An 18,859-nucleotide genomic window follows, 5' to 3' on the forward strand; every position below is an offset into this window, starting at 1 on the left:
TGGTTTCTGCTGAGAGATCTACACATAGTATTATTGGGCTTCCCTTGTATGTGATGGATTGCTTTTCTCTTGCTGCTTTCAAGATCCTCTCTTTCCCTTTGACCTCTGACATTCTGATTATTAAATGTCTTGAAGTATGTCTATTTGGATCTATTCTCTTTGAGGTACGCTGCACTTTTTGGATCTGTAATTTTAAGTCTTTCATAAGAGTTGGGAAATTTTCAGTGATAATTTCCTCCATTAGTTTTTCTCCTCCTTTTCCCTTCTCTTCTCCTTCTGGGACACCCACGACATGTATATTCATGTGCTTCATATTGTCTTTCAATTCCCTGAGTCCCTGCTCATATTTTTCCATTTTTTCCCTATAGTTTCTGTTTCTTGTTGGATTTCAGATGTTCCATCCTCCAGTTCAGAAATCCTATGTTCTGTCTCTCGAAATCTACCATTGTAGGTTTCCATTGTTTTTTTTTTCATCTCTTCTACTGTGTCTTTCATTCCCATAAGTTCTGTGATTTGTTTTTTCAGACTTTCAGTTTCTTCTTTTTGTTCTTTCCTTGCCTTCTTTATATCCTCTGTCAATTCATTGATTTGGTTTTTGATGAGGTTTTCCATGTCTGTTCATACATTCTGAATTAATTGTTTCAGCTCCTGTATGTCATTTGAATTGTTGGTTTGTTCCTTTGACTGGGCCATGTCTTCAATTTTTCTAGTGTGATTTGTTATTTTTTTGCTGCTGTCTAGGCATTTAATTACCTTAATTAGTTTATTCTGGAGATTGCTTTCACTTCTTTTATCTAGGGTTTTCTTGCTGGATGAATTCGTTGTCTACCTGTTCTTTGACATTCCGTTCAGCTTTATCTGGACCTTTAGCTTAAGTTTTGTTTAACAGAGGAGAATTTTTCAGTTCTTGCTTTCTTGTTTCTTGCCCTGCTTGTGTGGTGCCTTTCCCCCACAAACACTTAGGAGGGTCTACTTAGATATTATAGACCCCAGCCAGATTTTCCCAGACCAAACTGGTCTCCTATCAGGAGGAAAGAGTCACCTGTATCGGTTTTCCCTGAGGGTAAGAACCAGCAGGTTGAAAGACTTTCCTGTGAAGTCTCTGGACTCTGTTTTTCTTATCCTGCCCAGTATGTAGTGCTTGTCTGACTGCAGGTCCCACCAGCATAAGATGATGTGGTACCTTTAACTTTGGCAGACTCTCCCTGCTGGGGGCATGGTGGAGACAGAGGAGAGGTTGTAGGCTGGTTTTAATGGCTTCAAATTACCAAGCCCTGGTGTCGGAATTCCTTGATGGAGGGATTCCACATGGGTGGGGCTTCACCTCTCCCCTGGGGAAGGCACAAGCTCCAGATAAGCCCCCAAAAGAGTTCACTTCTTCCTATGCCTGGGGCAGCTGCAGCCTGAGAAGTCCTGCCGCTGTATCTAGAGGCAGTCAAGCCTTTGTAGATACACAGCCACAAAACCTCTGTATCCTTCTTTTTTTTTTCCCCCCCTTTTTCTGTCAGTCCTGCCCCCTTGGCGCCAGGGCAAAAATGAGCAACCTCCACTTTGATCACGTTCACCTAAGTTGGGGGCCTATTTTTAGTAGTCAGAATTTGTTAATTAGTTCTGCAATTGGCGTTTGATTGTGCCCAGTCCCTGCTGCTGGCAAAGTCCTTTCCTTTCCCTTCTGGAAAGTGGCTGGTGGGGGAGGGGCGCTGGCCGCAGCAGCTTTGGGAACTCACGGTTCTGGGGGGTGCTCGCAGCCAGTCCAGCTGGTCCAGACTAGGGTATGCTGTGTGTCCAGTTACTATCGTGGCTCCAGGAGCTGTTCTGTACTGTTTCTGGTTATTTAGTAGTTGTTCTGGAGGACGAACTAAAATGCGCACGTTGTTAAGCCACCATCTTGATCCGGAAGTCTCTCTAATTTATTTTTAATCATTTCTGGGGTGCCTTTCATTCTCATAAATTGTTTTGTTTCTTTTCATACTTTCAAATTCTTCTTTATGCTCACCCAGTATATTCTTAATATCCTTTATCTCTTTAGCCATAGTTTCCTTCATGCACTGGAATTGATTTAGGAGATTTGTTTGAACATCTTTGATTAGGTTTCAAATTCTGTGTCTCCTCTGAAGTTTAATCTGTTCCTTTGACTGGGATATATCTTCCCATTTCTTAGTATGACCTTTAATTTTTTGCTGATGTCTAGAACTGATTATCTTGATGTGTTTACTCTGAAGGTCAGTTTCTCTCTTTCACCTAGGGTTTTATTGTTGATTGGCTTTGTGTTAAGACTTTTCTTTGACACTTGGTTCAACTTATTCAAGACCTTTAGAGTAGACCATGTTTAACTGATCAAATTTTTTTCAGCTCTTTTTCATCTGATTCTTGCCCTGGGTATGTGGTACAATTTTTAGGATTGCTCTATGCAATTGCTTCACATCCAAGAGAAAGCTTCCTTTTCTCCATTCCTTCTCTGGGAATCTCGATCTGTTCTGTTTTTTTGTTTGTTTGGCTTTGGTTTTTTGTTTGTTTGTTTGTTTTTTGGGTGCATGGTCCTGAAATCAAACCCAGGTCTCCCACATGTAAGGTGAGCATTCTACCACTGAACCACCCATGCACCCCTGTTCTGTTTGTTTTTGTTGCACTTCTGCAGGGTGTTTTTTTTTTTTAATTCTCCTTTCTTTACCTCCAGTTGCTTTTGCCCAGAGGGCAAATTCTGGGAGGAGGGTCACCCCCAAGTCAGTATTTCCCAACCAAAGCAGGGCCAGGGACCCTCAAAAAGGGCACAGACCTGTTCCAAAGAACTAGTTTTTTTAAATTCTAATGTCTCAGCTTCTCTGTCTCACTGTTCCCTGGATGCTGTAGAGTACTCTGCTGGCATCCAGAGCTTCAGAACAGTTGTTTGAGACATTTATGTCTCTCCTTTAGCTGTTTTTGGAAGAGTGAGTCCTGGAGCTCCCCATCTACCTTGGCAGACCCCCTGAGGTAGGTACTATTGTCATACCCATCTTTCTGATGAAGAAACAATCACAGAGAAGAGCAGCAACTGACCCCCGTCCACAGGTAGCAGCACTGAGACCTGCACCAGGATCCAAGCCCAGACACTACGGCCCCAGCACATATACCTCAGCTTCCCGTAATACCTCTCCATAGAATTTGATACCAAAAATTTTAATTTGCACTTCCCACAATATCTACATAGTCAAATAAATGTGATCTTTATATTTCTTCATTTTCCATTGTTCTTGAGTCCTCATTTTGAGCTAGATTAGAAGGGATGTTTAAATCTCTCTTTTACCTTTAACTGAATCTCCTGTCGTTTACTTTCAGGCCCTTCTAAAGCAGCTGGTTATATAAGTTGAAACAATCTGCCATCCTCTATGTAGAAGGAAATATATCTTGTTTTAACAAAAATTACTCAGAGTTTAATAGTGTTTAACCAATCCCATTCACTTTGCTTCCATTTATTCTGAAGGAATTTCATCTGTCGGATCTGTGTCTCTTTATGCAGCCTCCAGTTATGTGCTATAAATTGGAGACTTACCAAGGAGCTATAAACGTCTATTCCATTCAGGGATATGATGGAAAATAAGAGCAAAGTTGCTTCAGAAATAAAGTCAAGACCTGGGTGTCATCAAACGTTTCAGTTTCTGTTGACTTATGTGTTTAGGCCACTTCTATCTTTACCTAGTAGGAGCAGCATGTGAGAGGAAAGTATCTCTGTCATCATCTGAGAGTAGCCAGAGACACACAAAAGTCTGAACTGTGACCTTCCAAACCAAGGTTAAAACAGCTTACCAAACCAACCATGACCTAACATACCACATCATTTCAATACTGTTCCAATGGTTACCCAATAAATAACTCAGATAACAATAGCAACATTTATCACCTCCCTATATATTCACATCTTATGTGAGTTGTGTATTTTCATCATCCCTTTTTAATAAGGCAATTGAAGTTCTTTAAATAACTTGCCCAAGGTCTTACAATGTATAGCTGGACTATAACCCAAGCTCTTATTAGGGATGATTTAGAGAAATGTTAGACTATAGAAATATTGTTTTAGTTTATAGAAATATGGTTTTAGTATTCCATAGCCTATTTTACTTGTTAAATATCATTATTAACCTTGGCTATCCTATAGAATCTTGGGAGTATCCCCATCTCACCACTTTTAAGCTTAATGACTTTTCTTGGCTCTCTTTGCACATGTGTGCAACAGCCTGGACAGAGAGGTGGATAGAGCAATGGAGTTTCTGGACATTAAGCAGGCCCAAAAACTTGAGATATGGTTGACTCATGGCTTTTATCATTCCCAACCACAAAACCTTGGGCACTTACTTAACCTCTCTGCACATTCTTTAGTGACATCATCTGTGAAATGAAAATGGTAAATTAAAACCTGTTTTAAGGCTGTGATGGGGGTTGATTATTATATGTAGAATTCTAGAACAGTACCTGCCAAATAGTAAGTACTAGGTAAATGTTTGCTAGTCTAAAGCCTCCCTAAGATTCCTTCTGGAGGCAAATTTTATACTTTTTATGAAATTAAGTCACCAAATTGGTCTCTTACGGAGGTAATCATATAACACTTTTCTGGGTTTATGGTATTTCCTTTAGGGTGGGGTCATGGATTAGCAAGGCTGGGCAGAGGTAAAGCAAGTGGCCACTTGCATGATGCAATCCAGTTGGGTCACCGTGCACTGTACTGAGGAGACTGAGACCCTTCAAAGGTGAACGTGGCACTGCTAAAGATTTCAGAGGAACAAAAAGTGGAAAACTAGGATGTGTGTTGCCCTCTTCATGGGGCATTACAGGACTTCCATCTCCCTGTAAATATCTCATTTATTTACGTGCTAAGGTTGTCCTCTTTCCTCACACTGAGCTTAAATTTCCCAGCACTTGAGATCCCCAATATCATAGTCATCCCCTAAATTAGAAATAAAGCCCAGATATTTTTAAAATCTTACATGCCCTTTGCCTTATTATTCCCATGCCTTTCTTAAATAAGTGATTCCACCAAATAAAAAAACAACCACACAAACATCAGCCAAAACCTCATACTTTATATAAAAATTAACTCAAAATTGACCCCAGACTTTAATATTTAATATAAAACTGTTAAAAAATTAGGAAAACATAGGAGAAAATCTTTGGAACCTAGGACAAGGTAAAGAATTCTTAGACTTAACAAAAAAACACAATCCTCAAAAGGAAAAAAATGACAAATTGGACCTCATCAAACCTAAATATTTTTATCCTGTTAAGAAAATGAAAAGACCAAAAAAAAAAAAAAAACAGTCTATAGTGATAGACTGGGAGAAATATTTGCAAATCACATATTCATTCAATGAGTTATATCTAGAACATATAAAGAACTCTCTCAAAAACTTAACATTAAAGAATAAATAACCCAATTTAAAAATGGGCAAAAGACATGAAAAGATTCACTAAAAAAATGTACAGATGACAAAAAAGCATATGAGAAGATATTCAACAACATTAACCGTTAGGGAAATACAAATTTAAACCACAATGAGCTAATACTGTGGCCACTCATTTAATGTGACCGAGCCAAGGATCATATAATGTATTGAGGAAACAGGGGCCCTTGGAGGGTGGAAAGGACCGCTATTAGTAATTCCAGTGGGGTAACAGACTTGATCTGAGACCAGCTAAAGTAAAAATAAAAATAGTGATAATACCAAATGCCAGCTGCTAGTGAGGACGTGGAGAAACTGGATCACTCATACGCTTGTGATTGGAATGTAAAATGTACAGCCACTCTGGAAAACCGTGGGACAATTTTTTTAAAAACTGAAAATAGGTTTACCATCCAATCCAACAATCACACTCATGGGTATTTATCCTACAGAAATGAAAACTTTTTTCATGCAGAGAAATGTTAAATATGGTGCAACCAACAAAATGGAATATTAATTGCTCATTAAAAAGGGATGATAATTAAGGTTGGGTAGAAATGGATTTTAAATGATCAAATAATGTTGCGTTAAAAATGCAGAAATCAAAATTGCATGCTAGAATAAAGACTTAAAGAGAATAAGTGGAAATAAAATACTTATTGTCTTAGGGCAGTGGGATTGATTAGGTTGCTCTCTTTATTCTTTTTTTCAGAAGCTTCTTTGCTGTTATTTTAATATTTTACTTTTTAAAACAGGAAACAAAAAATAGGAAATAGTTAAAAGAAAAGGCCCATTTGCAGAGAGATGCTTCCTGGGAAGGAGAGGCAGGGTCAGCTGGCCCCTGCTGTTCTGGTCTTCTCCTTTGAGGCTTTCTCCAGAATGATCTTTATCAGATTAGCTCAGGTTGATGCCAAGAGCCTGCAGGTTGGAACTCAGAAGAAAAAGTTATCAGGGGAAGCAGAAGAAAGCCAGAATCAACACAACAGCAGCCTGAGTTACATGATTAATTGAGTAGATAAAGAAAAAGAGCATAAAGGAATGGGGGAGAAAGAGTGGAAAGGGAAGTAGGGGGTTCCAACCATGAAGGGCAGCTTGGATTGAGGTGGCCTCAGTCAGGGCCCCAGCAGGCAGCAGGAAAGGGGAGGAATCTGAAGGCACTGAGTACAGGCAGGAGGCCCTAAGGATGCAGCCCCAGGGAGAGGGCAAGAAAAGGAGAAGGGGACACCGAAGTAAGACAGGATGAGCGTAGAGAACAAGCCATTTCTATTTTCAGCATTTCAGGATAATCACTTATCCTGAAGATTTGAATGTAAGCAAATCTTACATTCAAGTTTCTAACAACATAAATAATTAGAAGAGATAATAATATTCTTTATTAACACAATTCATTATTCTTTTAGTTACTTTGATTTCCAAGTGCAGCCTGTAGCTCTGCAGGGGACCTTTTTAAAACCAAACTATTAATTACTCCTTCAAACTGAAAGAAGGAATTAAAGTACAAATTCAGAAACAAAGAGCACCACTTCGATGAGATGATCTGTCCAAACACACCACAGGCCGCTCTTTCAACTGCGCCCCCACTCACACCCCAGGTTTCCTCGCAGAATGGTAGGGTGACTTTCAGGTAGAGGATCTAAGTAAGAATGAGGACTCTGTGGCTTATTGCAAAGTTACTGAATCTGTCTGAACATCAGTTTCTTCATATGAAATTAGTGAAGATTAGATGAAATGGAAATATGCATAAAGTGTGCCCAGCATATGTTAAGCATTTGATAGTTGTTAATCCCTTGCTCTTCTACTTTCTTCCTGTCTCTCAGAGGTCAAATGCAAGAATGGACTTCCCAGTGGCCCACAGGAGTAAGTTGATCATTAATGCTCTTCATTGGCTTTTTTTCTTACCTGGGTTACTTCCCCACTCCTCTACAGATGCTTCCTGACACCTTTTTGCAAATAAACTACTTGTTCTCAAATCCAGCCTCAGAGTCAGCTTTTTTTGGCACTCAACCCAAGATGCGGAGTAACCCAACCTGGTGTTTTGCCCCCTCTTACTCCTTACTTGATGAGATTTCTCTTGAGTTTGTTCTAAGTAGTGTCCATCCATTGGCTCCCGTATTTCAACACTACAACTTTCTGTAGCCCCTGGCAACCTGGCTTATATCTTCACTACTCAACTAAAACTATTTTTTCCCAAAAAGTTTCCAAAAATTTCTTAATTGCAAAATCACAGCTTCACAACATTTTCAACCTCTGCAGAACTCTACACTAATGATCAACCTTTGCTTGAAACCTTCTGTTCCCTTACTGTGAAATTCATTTCCTGGGGTTTCTATCTCTAATGTTTCTATTCAGAACTTTCTCAGGTCTCCTGCCTGTGCCTGTGTAGCCTTTCACCAGATTCTGTATCAAGGATTTGCTTCTGAAAACAGCAAGACACACACCCTTCTTGCATGCACACAGATCATTCTCCATAACAAATAACAAATGTTGGATCACAGAAAAAAAGGTTTCAAAACATTTAAAAAGATGAAAATTATACAAAAGATTCTTCTCTGTTCATAATGGGATGAGGCTAGAGATCAATAATAGGCAGAGAACTGGAAAATTCACAAGTATGTGGAAGTTAAATAACACAACCTTAAGCAATCAGTGGGTCAAAGAAGAAATTGCTAGGGAATTCAGTAAATTTCTTGAGATGAATGAAAACAAGAACATAACATATCAAAACCTATATGATATAATAAAGGCAGTACTGAAACTTTATAACCCTAAATGCCTACATTAAAAAAGAAGAAAGAGCACAAATCAAACACATAACTGCAGAACTGGAAGTACTAGAAAAAGTAGAGTAAACTAATCTCAAAGCAAGTAAAAGGAAAGAAGTAAAAAAGATCAGTTCAGAAATTAACAGAGAGAATCAACAAAACCAAAACTTGGTTCTTTGATAGGATTGATAAAATTGATACCATCTTAGCTAGACTGACAGTGAAAAAAGAGAAAGAAGATGCAAATACCCACAGAAATAAAAAGAATCATAAGAAGATCCTATGGACAACTGCATTGCAAAAACTCAGAAAACTTAGATGAAGAGGACAAATTCTTAGAAACACAAACCACCTACACTGACTCTAGAAGAAATAGAAGATTTCAACAGACCAATTACAAGTGAAGAGATGGAATCTCTTCCAAAAGAGAAGAGAAAAAAACCTCCCCAAAAAGAAAAGCCTGGAACCAGATGACTTCACAAGTGAATTCTACCAATTATTTCAAGAAGTATTAATACCAATCCTGCTCAAACTCTTTAATAAAAAAAAAAAAAAGAATGCAGGGAACACTACCTAGCTCATTCTATGAGGTCAACATCACCCTAATACCAAAACCATATAAAGATACTACAAGAAAAGAAAATTGCAGACCAATTTCTCTCATTATTATAGATGGAAAATTCCTCAATAAAATACTTGAAAATCAAATCCAACAACACATTGAAAGAATTACACACCATTATCAAATGGGTTTGATCCCAGGTATGCAAGGGTAGTTCAATAGAAGAAAATCAATTAATGAAACACACCACAGTAACAAATTGAAGGGGAAAAAAACATGTGATCACCTCAATTGACACAGAAAATGCATCTGACAAAATCCAGCCTCCTTTCTTAATAAAAACACATTGAAAAATAGGAATAGAAGGAAAATTCCTCAACGTGATAAAGGATATATATGAAAAATGCACAGATAACATCATGTTCAGTGGAGAAAGACTAAGATCTGAAATACAAGGATATCTACTGTCACCACTGATACTCACATTCTGCTACAAGTTCTAGCTGAGCAGACAGATAAGGAAAACGATAAAAGCCATCCAAATTGGAAAGGAAGAAGTAAAACATTAACTATTTGTAGAAGACATGACCCTATATGTAGAAAGTTCCAAAAAATCTACCAACAAAGCAATGTACACAAAAATCAGTGTGTTTAAATACACTACTATGGAACATTCTTAAGAAAAAATCAAGAAAAAAAATTCATTTACAATAGCAGCTAAAAGAATCTAATATCTAGGAATAATTTTAACCAAGGATTTGAAGGACTTCTACACAGAAAACTACAAAATACTGCTAAAAGAAATCATAGAAGACCTAAATAAATGGAAGGACATTCCATGTTCATGGATTGGAAAACTAAGTAGCATTAAGATGTCAATTTTACTCAAAATGATTTACAGATTCAACACAACCCCAATCAAAATTCTATAGGCTGCTTTGTAAAAATGGAAAAGCCTATTATCAAACTTATTTGGAAAGGTAAGGGGCTGAATAGCCAAAGCCATCTTGATAAAGAAGAACAAAACCGGAGAACTCAAACTTTTGACTTCAAAGCTTTGGGCTTTAAAGCTGCATATTACAAAGCTGCGATGGTCACAACAGCATAGTAATGACACAAGGACAGACATACAGACCAATGGAATTGAATTGAGAGTTCAGAAATAAACCAGTACATCTATGGCCAGTTGACTTTTGACAAAGCTGCCAAGTCCACTCAACTGGGAAAAAATAGTCTCTTCAAAAATGGTGCTGGGAGAATTGGATATCCACATGCAAAAGAGAGAATGAGGACCTACTCACACCCAAATTGGATCAAAGATATAAATATAACAACTAGGGCTATAAAAGTCCTGGAAGAAAACAAAAGGAAGCATCTTCAAGATCCTGTGGTAGGCAATGGTTTCTTAGACTATACACCCAAAGCAGAAGCAATGAAAGAAAAAAATTGATAAATGAGAACTCTAAAAACTGGAAACTTCTGTGCATCTAAGAAATTTGTCATGAGAGTGAAAATGCAGCCTATTCAATGGGAGAAAAAATTAGGAAACCATGCATCTGATAAGGGATTGCTTGTTTTTCTTCGTTATTTATTTATTTTTTTAATTTGTTATTGTGTAAAATAATATAAAAACAAAAAGTAATAAATTTCAACACATACCACAAAAATTAGTTATAGAACAGATTTCAGAGTTTGATATGGGATACAATTCCACAATTTTAGGTTTTTCCTTCTAAGCTTCAAGACACTGGAGACTAAAGAAATATCAATATAATGATTCAGCAGTCATACTCTTTTGTTAAATCCTATCTTCTCCGTTATAATTGCACCTTCTCCTTTGATCTTTCTCCCAATCTTTAAAGATCTTTGGGCTATGCCCATTCTAATTTTTTCATGTTGGAAAGGGCTATTGACAATGTGGGATAAGGAGATGGAAATAGCTGATGTTCTGGAGAAGCTGGCCCCTCTGGGTTTCTGGACTTCTCTGGCCTAGGAACCCAACCGGAGGTTGTAGTTTTCTGGAAAGTAATCATAGTGCATGGAACCTTTGTAGAATCTTATATATTGCCTTAGGTGTTCTTTATGATTGGCAGGAATGGTTTTGGTTAGGGGTTGGCAAATCATGGAAAGTAGCAATGTCTAGCTGAAGCTTGCATAAGAGTAGCCTCTCAACTCTATTTGAAGTCTGTCAACCCAGTGATACCTTAATTGTTCCAATTCTTTCCCTCCTTTTGGTCAGGAAGACATTGTCAATCCAAAGTGCCAGAGTCAGGATCATTGCAGAGAGTCATATCCCACGTTGCCAGGGAGACTTTCACCCCTGGGTATCATATCTCATGTAGGAGGAGGGTAATAATTTCACCTTTAGAGTTGGGCTTAGGGAGAGAGGCCACATCTGAGCAACAAAAGAGGTCCTCTGGAAGTAACTCTTAGGCATAACTATAGGTAGGCTTAGCTTCTCTGCTACATAAATAGGCTTCACAAAAGCAAGTGTCAAGATCAAAGGTCAGCCTATTGACTTGGGAGTCTCTAATGTTTGAGACACGTAACAGGAGTTTCCCTGGTGGTAAGTTTAACAGTTCCATATTTTTTCTCCCATTTCTCAAGGGACTCTGACAATACTTTTTACTTACCTGCTCAACATACTCTGGGATACATCCAGGCATTACACTAAGCTATACAGAATTACAATCCTTCTCATTCTGGGCTCCGTGTGTTTGGGTTGTTTAAATGACCTATCCAGACAGGTTGAGTTAGATTATGTGTTAAGAAAATTTAAGTTTTGGACAAAATAAGCCTCTCTTTCTTTTGTCTCATAGAGTAAGTGAAGTTCTAAAATATAAACAATAACCTCCTTTCTCCTGTATTCTGATTTACCTTGGTCCCGACCCGATCAGCTTTGTTATTATCTCTAATTGAAGCCTGGTTTCTTTTTCAACTTCTTTAACAGTTGTTGTAAGTGACAATGCTGACTTTCAGAACTACAGAACTCCTACTCTGAGTCTTAGGTGTCACACATGCACTTAAAGTTCCATAGAAATACCAGGTTATATATATATATATATAGCACAGCCTCTCAAAACCCAGAAATAATAATTATAGCTCTGGATTAAATGTGACTGCTATAAGATTGCTTACAATCTAAGCCCCAATTTTCTGATAAGTATTTTCTAAATTAGATCATACAATATTTGCTCTTTTGTTTATGGCTTATTTTGCATCACATAATGTCCTACAGGTTCATTCACAGCATTCCACACCTCACTACTTCATTCCTTTCTGTAGCAGCAAAATATTCTATCATATGTATACACCACAGTTCACCATTCTACTTCTCATTTAGTGTATCCTTCAGCCACCTTCATCCATTTGGCATCATGTATAATATCCAAAATCAACAGTCTAGGTCTCGCATTATCCTCACTTAGTGGGTTAATCACCAACACTCTCAATTTTGGACAATTTTCATTGCTCCCAAGAAAAAAATAACTGATAAATATACCCTCACCAAATAGAAAATCCAAACATCCCCTTAACTCTTGTTCCTCCCTGCTAGTCCCATTATATACCCCTGGTGTTGCTGTGGTACTGTTGATGTCTTCCTGTTAAATATAGCCCATAACATACAGTAGTAGTTTTCCCCCTAAGCCCCAATATTATAAACTCTTTGTACAAGATTCATACCTTTGAAGTAGTTCATGCAAGAACTTATTTGTATTTGTAGTGTTAATTGGTGGAATACATACTCTATATAATCCCTTTCAACAATGTTCACTTTCAATATGGCAATAGTACTTACAGACCCACTAATGAACTGCCTTCACTTCTATCCATTCCTTACATTTAAGTTCAACTGCATTAGCTAACCATTCACCTATCTCTAGCTTCTGTGTATCTCTAGGTCCCCTATATTCTGTGTTGTAAGCCTCTGAATTTACCTTTATCAAGATCATAAAAGTGAAGTCATACAAGATCTATCGTTTTGTATCTGGCTTACTTCACTCAGTATTAGTCTTCAAGGTCCATCCATTTGTGATATGCTTCAGGACATCATTTCGTCTTACTGCTACATAATATTCAATCATATGTATATTCCACATTCTGTTTATCTACTCGTCTGTTAATGGGTACTTGGATTATTTCCATTTTTTGACAATGTAAATAATGCTGCTATGAATATCAGTGTACAAATATCTACTTGTGTCACTACTTTCAGCTCTTCTGGGTAAATATTGAGTAGTAGGATTGCTGGGTCATAGGGCAACTCATGATTTAGTTTTCTAATGAACTGCCAAACTGTCTTCCAAAGTGGCTTTAGCCTCATATATCCACTCCAACATTTGTAGTTTCCTGTTTGTTTAATAGCAATCATTCTTATAGGTGTGAGGTGGTATCTCATTGTAGTCTTGATCTGCATTCCCCTTATAGCTAATGAAAATGAGTATCTCTTCATGTGCTTTTATTTATTTATTTAATTTTTTGGGCAAGTGCAGGCTCCAGGAATTAAACCCGGTTCTCTGGCATTCTTCATGTGCTTTTAAGCCATCTGTATTTGCTTTTTGGAAAAATGTTTCTTCACATCTCTAACCCATTTTATAACTGTGTTGTTTGTTCTTTTGTTGTTGAGTCGTATGATTTCTTTATGTATATAGAATATCAAACTTTTATATGATTGCCAAATATTTTCTCTGATAAGACTTTAGTATCCAGAATATAAAAGAAATCCTAAAACCCAACAACAACAATACAAACAAGCCAATTGAAAAATGAGCAAAAGACTTGAATAGACATTTCTCCAAAAAGGAAATACAGATGACAAAAAGCACGTGAAAAGATGCTCAGCATCACTAGCTGTAATGGAAATGCAACACAAAATCACTATGAGATATCATTTCATACTGACTAGAATGACTACTATTTAAAAATACAGAAAAATACAAGTGTTGGAGAGGATGTAGAGAAATATGAACATTCGCTCCTTGCTGGTGGGAATGTAATCTAGTGCAGCAGCTGTGGAAGGCAGTTTGGCAGCACCTCAGGAAGCTAAGTATAGATTTGCCATATGATCCAGCAATACGCTCCTAGGCATAAACCCAGAAGAATTGAAAGCAGGGACTCAAACAGACATCTGCATACCAATGGTCATAGCAGCATTATTCACAATTGCCAAAAGATGGAAGCAACCCAAACACCCATCAACCAATGAATGGATAATAAAACGTGGTATATACATATGACGGAATATTATACAGTTGTAAGTTAGAATGAACTCCTGATGATAAGATAATATGTATGAAACTCAAGGACATTAAGCTGAGTAAAAGAAGCTAGCACAAAAGGACATATATTGTATGATCTCATTGATATAAACTAATTATAATAATTATGATATAATAACTGCAAATATACTTGGAATCTAGAATATAGATTACTAAGGAATAGATTAAAAGTAAAGAATGGGGATTTGATGCTTACTTTGTACAGAATTTCTATTTAAGATGATTGTAAAGGTTTGGAAATGCATGGTGGCGATGGTAGTACATTATTGTAAGTGTAATTAATAGCAGTGAATTATATAATTGAATGTGGTTAAAAGGGGAAATTTAAAATCATGTAGGCTACTACAAAAAAATTGAAAGATAAAGCATAAGGCTGTATAACACATAGAATTCTACTGTAGACAATAGACTATGCTTAGTACAAGGCTGCTCTTTCATCCATTATGATAATTGTATGTCACTATTATAACGGTTAATAATAGAGTGGTACATAGGGGAAAATATATCTAATGTAAATTATGGATGATAATTAATAATAATATTTCAATAATTTTCTTCAATCACAACAAAGGTAACTAAAAAAATGCACTTATTAAAAAGTGTTATCAATTATAACAGATGTTTCACACCAATGCAAGGCATTGGTGGCAGGATGATATATGTGAATTTGGTATTTTATGCGTAACTGTTTTGTAAACCCATAACCTCTCTCATAAAAAATAATTTTTTAAATCTCCTTTAAACATATGGCTCACAAACCCACATCTATAACTCTGTCCTTTTTCTCTACGCTGAACTTGAGGTGCAAAGTTCTGTTAAACATCTCTACACGGAATTCTCCCATTACCTCAAACCCAGGAAGTTCCAAAATGAATTTATCTCCACTGACAATCCTGTTCCTTATCATGTATTCGCTGCCTCAGTTCGTCTGCCTTCACCTCACAGTCAGGATTCACTCTGAAGTCCTCCCTTTCATTACACATCCCATTCCAAGCAGTTTCTCTCAAATAGGTCAGCTCCTTTCAATTACCATTAGTTCAGAGTTCCATGATCTCTTACTAAGAATAATGCGTTTGCTTCCCAACTGCATTGATGCAGTGACTCATCATTCAGCATGTATTTATTGAATACTATCAAATAGCAAAAATTCCTGTATGATGGATATTATTGTTGCCCCCATGTTAGAGGGGGTAACTTGTTGGCACTTAAGGAGGTTAAGAGGCCTTTTCAATATCACTCCAGCCAGGTCCCTCTCTAAGCCCAACTCTGCAAGTGAAATCATGACCTAACCCCCTACTGGGACATAACACCTAGGGTAAAAATCTCCAGAAACTTACAACTCCAGTTGCAAATAAGTCCTGAAACCCAGAGATACCAGCCTCTCCAGACCATCAACTAGTTTCATCCCCTATCCCATATTATCAACAGCCCTTTTCAACATGAAAAAGTTAGAATGGGCATAGCCCAAATACCCCTAAACGTTGGGATAAAGATCAAAGAAGAAGGTGGAGTTAGAAAAGAGAAGAGATGATTTAACAGACAGATTATGAAGATGTGAGATTGGAAATCATAGGGAGGAGAGGTGCCACTCTCAGGGTTGAGGGACAGAAGCCAAGACTCTAATCAACTGGGAGGAAGGTGGGGTGGGTAGATAATACAGAAACTAACTTGCATATTGTCTCATGGTGGAAGGAGCTCTTCAAGTTATAGAAGGTTTGGAATGTAAATGCATCACACCTATGCAATGCCTCCCAACCCTCCTCCCCCTAAAATCTGAAATTAAGAACAACCAAGGAGTTTGACCTAAAATGAAATTGTTAAGTGAAGAGTCCAAGAAAAAAAAAAGATTGCTTCCATTGGTTCTATTTTATTCTCTTCCTGCAAAACCTATTCTTCTTTGGAAGGCCAGTAAACTCTCCCTGCAAGTCCAAACAGTCTCTGGCTTGGTGGGGTGGGGTGAGGGGTCATCTGTGTAGTAAAATCAGAAAGAAAGAAAGAAAGCCAAGAGATGGTGGTAATCATGGCATTAGCAAAGCTCTTTTCATCTTCGAAGCTCTTATAAGCATTAATTAATTAATCCTTCCCACACCCATAGAAGGCCTTCAGAGATCAAAGAGTCTCCAGACAGAACTTGACAGGATGAGTTCAGAGAGGCCTGAAGCCCATATATAGAAATAACAGAGATGCATTAGACCAGTAGGTAGAAAGAGCCTTTCCTCAGCAGCACTACCCCCGACTTACACTGAAGAGATATAAAAGGATAAGGAATGAAGCATTTATTGACATTCTACCGCCTCCTAAAAATAAAACTAGAGAGGGAGATGAATAAACTTTAATCCAAATAATCCTTGTAATTCCTTGACTTCACTGATACCACACCTGTTCACAAGAAGAAAAGAGTCTGCCACACTAATGATCAAGCAGCAAACAAGATTCAACAAGAAAACAGGGTCCAGATTTTCTAGACAGAATCTACATGTATTAATGAAGCTGGTTAGTTCATTGCTCTAATGATTTTGTTTATTTGTTGGCAAACATGTGAAAATAGATCTAGCTCTTTCCAATAGATTTATAAGTTGATCAAAAAAACATAACGTACTTTTTTATGCTGGTGGAGCCCAACAAAACATTCAAATCTTCTTTAAAAACACATTTAAGAGCTCTTCTAAAATATCAATGCTAGGCACCAAGTATGAAAAAAACTTGCATGAAACAATCATATTTACCAACTCTCTTTTAAAGAAATTGACTGTTACCATTTTGTTGTGTAAATTACTTAAAGACAAGTCAGTTCTCAACAAGACAAGTTTCCAGTATGAGTCCACTTCTCCAGTTTCTGGGACAACAAATTTTCCTTTGCAAATGACGGTTTCCCTCTCTGTGTCCAAAATGGTTCAGCAAAGTGAGCCTCCTCTTACGGACCTTCATACCCAATGCTGGGAATGAATCACATATCTCACAAGAGACGTATTCGTAATTTTAATCCAAGTTCCTATGGGTGTGAATTCATTTGTAAATAGGACCTTTTGAAGATATTACTAATTAAGGTGTGACCACATTGAATCAGGATGTCTTAATCTACATAGCTGGAGGTCTTATGAAGAGGGGGAATTCACATGCAGGCAGAGAAGCCTGAAGACATAGATGCAAGAAGTCAAAGAAAGCACGGATGAGGCTAAATACATCACCTTGTGATGGAGGTAGAGATGCAAGTCAAGGATCCCCAAGGATTGTGGCAAGACATCACCAGAACTCTGTACTTTCTGAGAAAAAGTGTGGCCTTACCGATGCCTTGATTTGGAACACCTGGCTCTAAAACTGTGAGCCAATAAAACCTTAAGTCAACCCATTGTGTTATAGCAGCTCTGGCAACTAAGACAGCCAGTAATGGGTGCATATCACGAATCTGTGCAATCTCTATATTTCACTCCCTTGGCTATAGTGATTGATTGAGGAATAGGCATGTGACTTAAGTCAGTTCAATTAACACCAATTCTGGAGCTTGAGCACTCTTCACTACTAGTTTGTGTTGTTTTCCCTGAGCATGGAGATATAAAACACAAGCAAATACATCATACATCTTAATTTTAAAGCAACTGATAGAAGTCTCTCTAAAGCAACTTATATGACTCACATTTATACATTAGCTATATGTTCCATACTTCAATAATTAATTGATTAAGTGCACAATTCATGAAATAAATATGCATTATCAAATCAACACAAATGCTCCAAATTTCAATAAGAAGAAATATTACATATGATCACGGGTTGATAATCTACAACTATACTTAGTATGAAGTGCTGGTACTATGACATTGATTGTTCTTCCCAAATAGGAATCATTCTTTAATTTGAATTAAATGAGAACTGCTGAAAATAGCTTCCTCCACATTACTTTCAGCTAGGTGCAGCATACCAAGTCAACAAGAAAAAGTGATGAGGAGGACTTTTTTTCCTCACAAAATTAAGTGCCTCAACTTTGTGGGCTTAAAACAGAATATAAATAGGAGGACAGTAGGAAATTAGGGATTGGCAATATGTTTCCAAGTGTCTGTTTTTATAGTTTTGTGTTTAATAAAAACTTTGGTACTTAACTCTAAATCCTCTTTTGTTGGTTATTTAAATATACACTGACAATAAATAAAATGCAATTAGTGTCTTCTTGCATATTTTCATCAAAAAGGGATTTTGGTGAGAGATGTTAATAATAACCATATATTCACTATTTTGAACCAGGCATGAATTTGTGTCAAAAATAAGCTAAGATCAAAGATATAGACAAAACCACAGCTAAAATTCCGAGTTAAAATATGGCCATTCTATGAAAATGGGCATATGGAAGCCTTTCAGAATGTTGAAAAAGTTGGACCACTTGATCTGCTCCATTTTTATGTAAAAATTCATTGATATTTAAGCTTAGAATACATCATGTCTTTTACTATATGTGTGTGATTCTTCAGCTAAAAAGTTAAAAATAAGACCATTCTAGCTCTCCTTATACAGCAATTCCAATGCAAATAAAGCCCTCCAAAGAAAGGTAAAAAATTCATAAAAGCATTGAATATTTAAATAGAATTTTTTCCATAATCTGGGAGACATTTCTGGTGTAGACATGAGAAAACTGAAAAGAATGATCCATTGACTATGTGTACCTTACAACTGGCTAGGAAGTAGATGAAAAGAAATTTCAGCTGCCACTCCCCTGCCTAGCCTTAACTTGGTGATCAGATTTAAACCACCAGAAAACTGAGCAGCCAGCCCTCATTTTTTGTAGAAGTACTTGTATTTACTGAGGCTGAAAGCCATGACCAGCTCCATCCCTCAACCTATTTTCAGACCTGA

General features: G+C 37.2%; 1 long non-coding RNA gene across 2 annotated transcripts in view; it reads right to left on the reverse strand.

Moving 5' to 3' along the window:
• The window catches only part of LOC143676599 (uncharacterized), a 96,371-nt gene that overhangs the window by 25,734 nt on the left and 51,778 nt on the right, over positions 1 to 18,859 (reverse strand). The gene's annotated exons all lie outside the window — the stretch shown is intronic.

Source organism: Tamandua tetradactyla, chromosome 3 (assembly GCF_023851605.1).
Source record: "Tamandua tetradactyla isolate mTamTet1 chromosome 3, mTamTet1.pri, whole genome shotgun sequence".
Taxonomy (NCBI): Eukaryota; Metazoa; Chordata; class Mammalia; order Pilosa; family Myrmecophagidae; genus Tamandua; species Tamandua tetradactyla.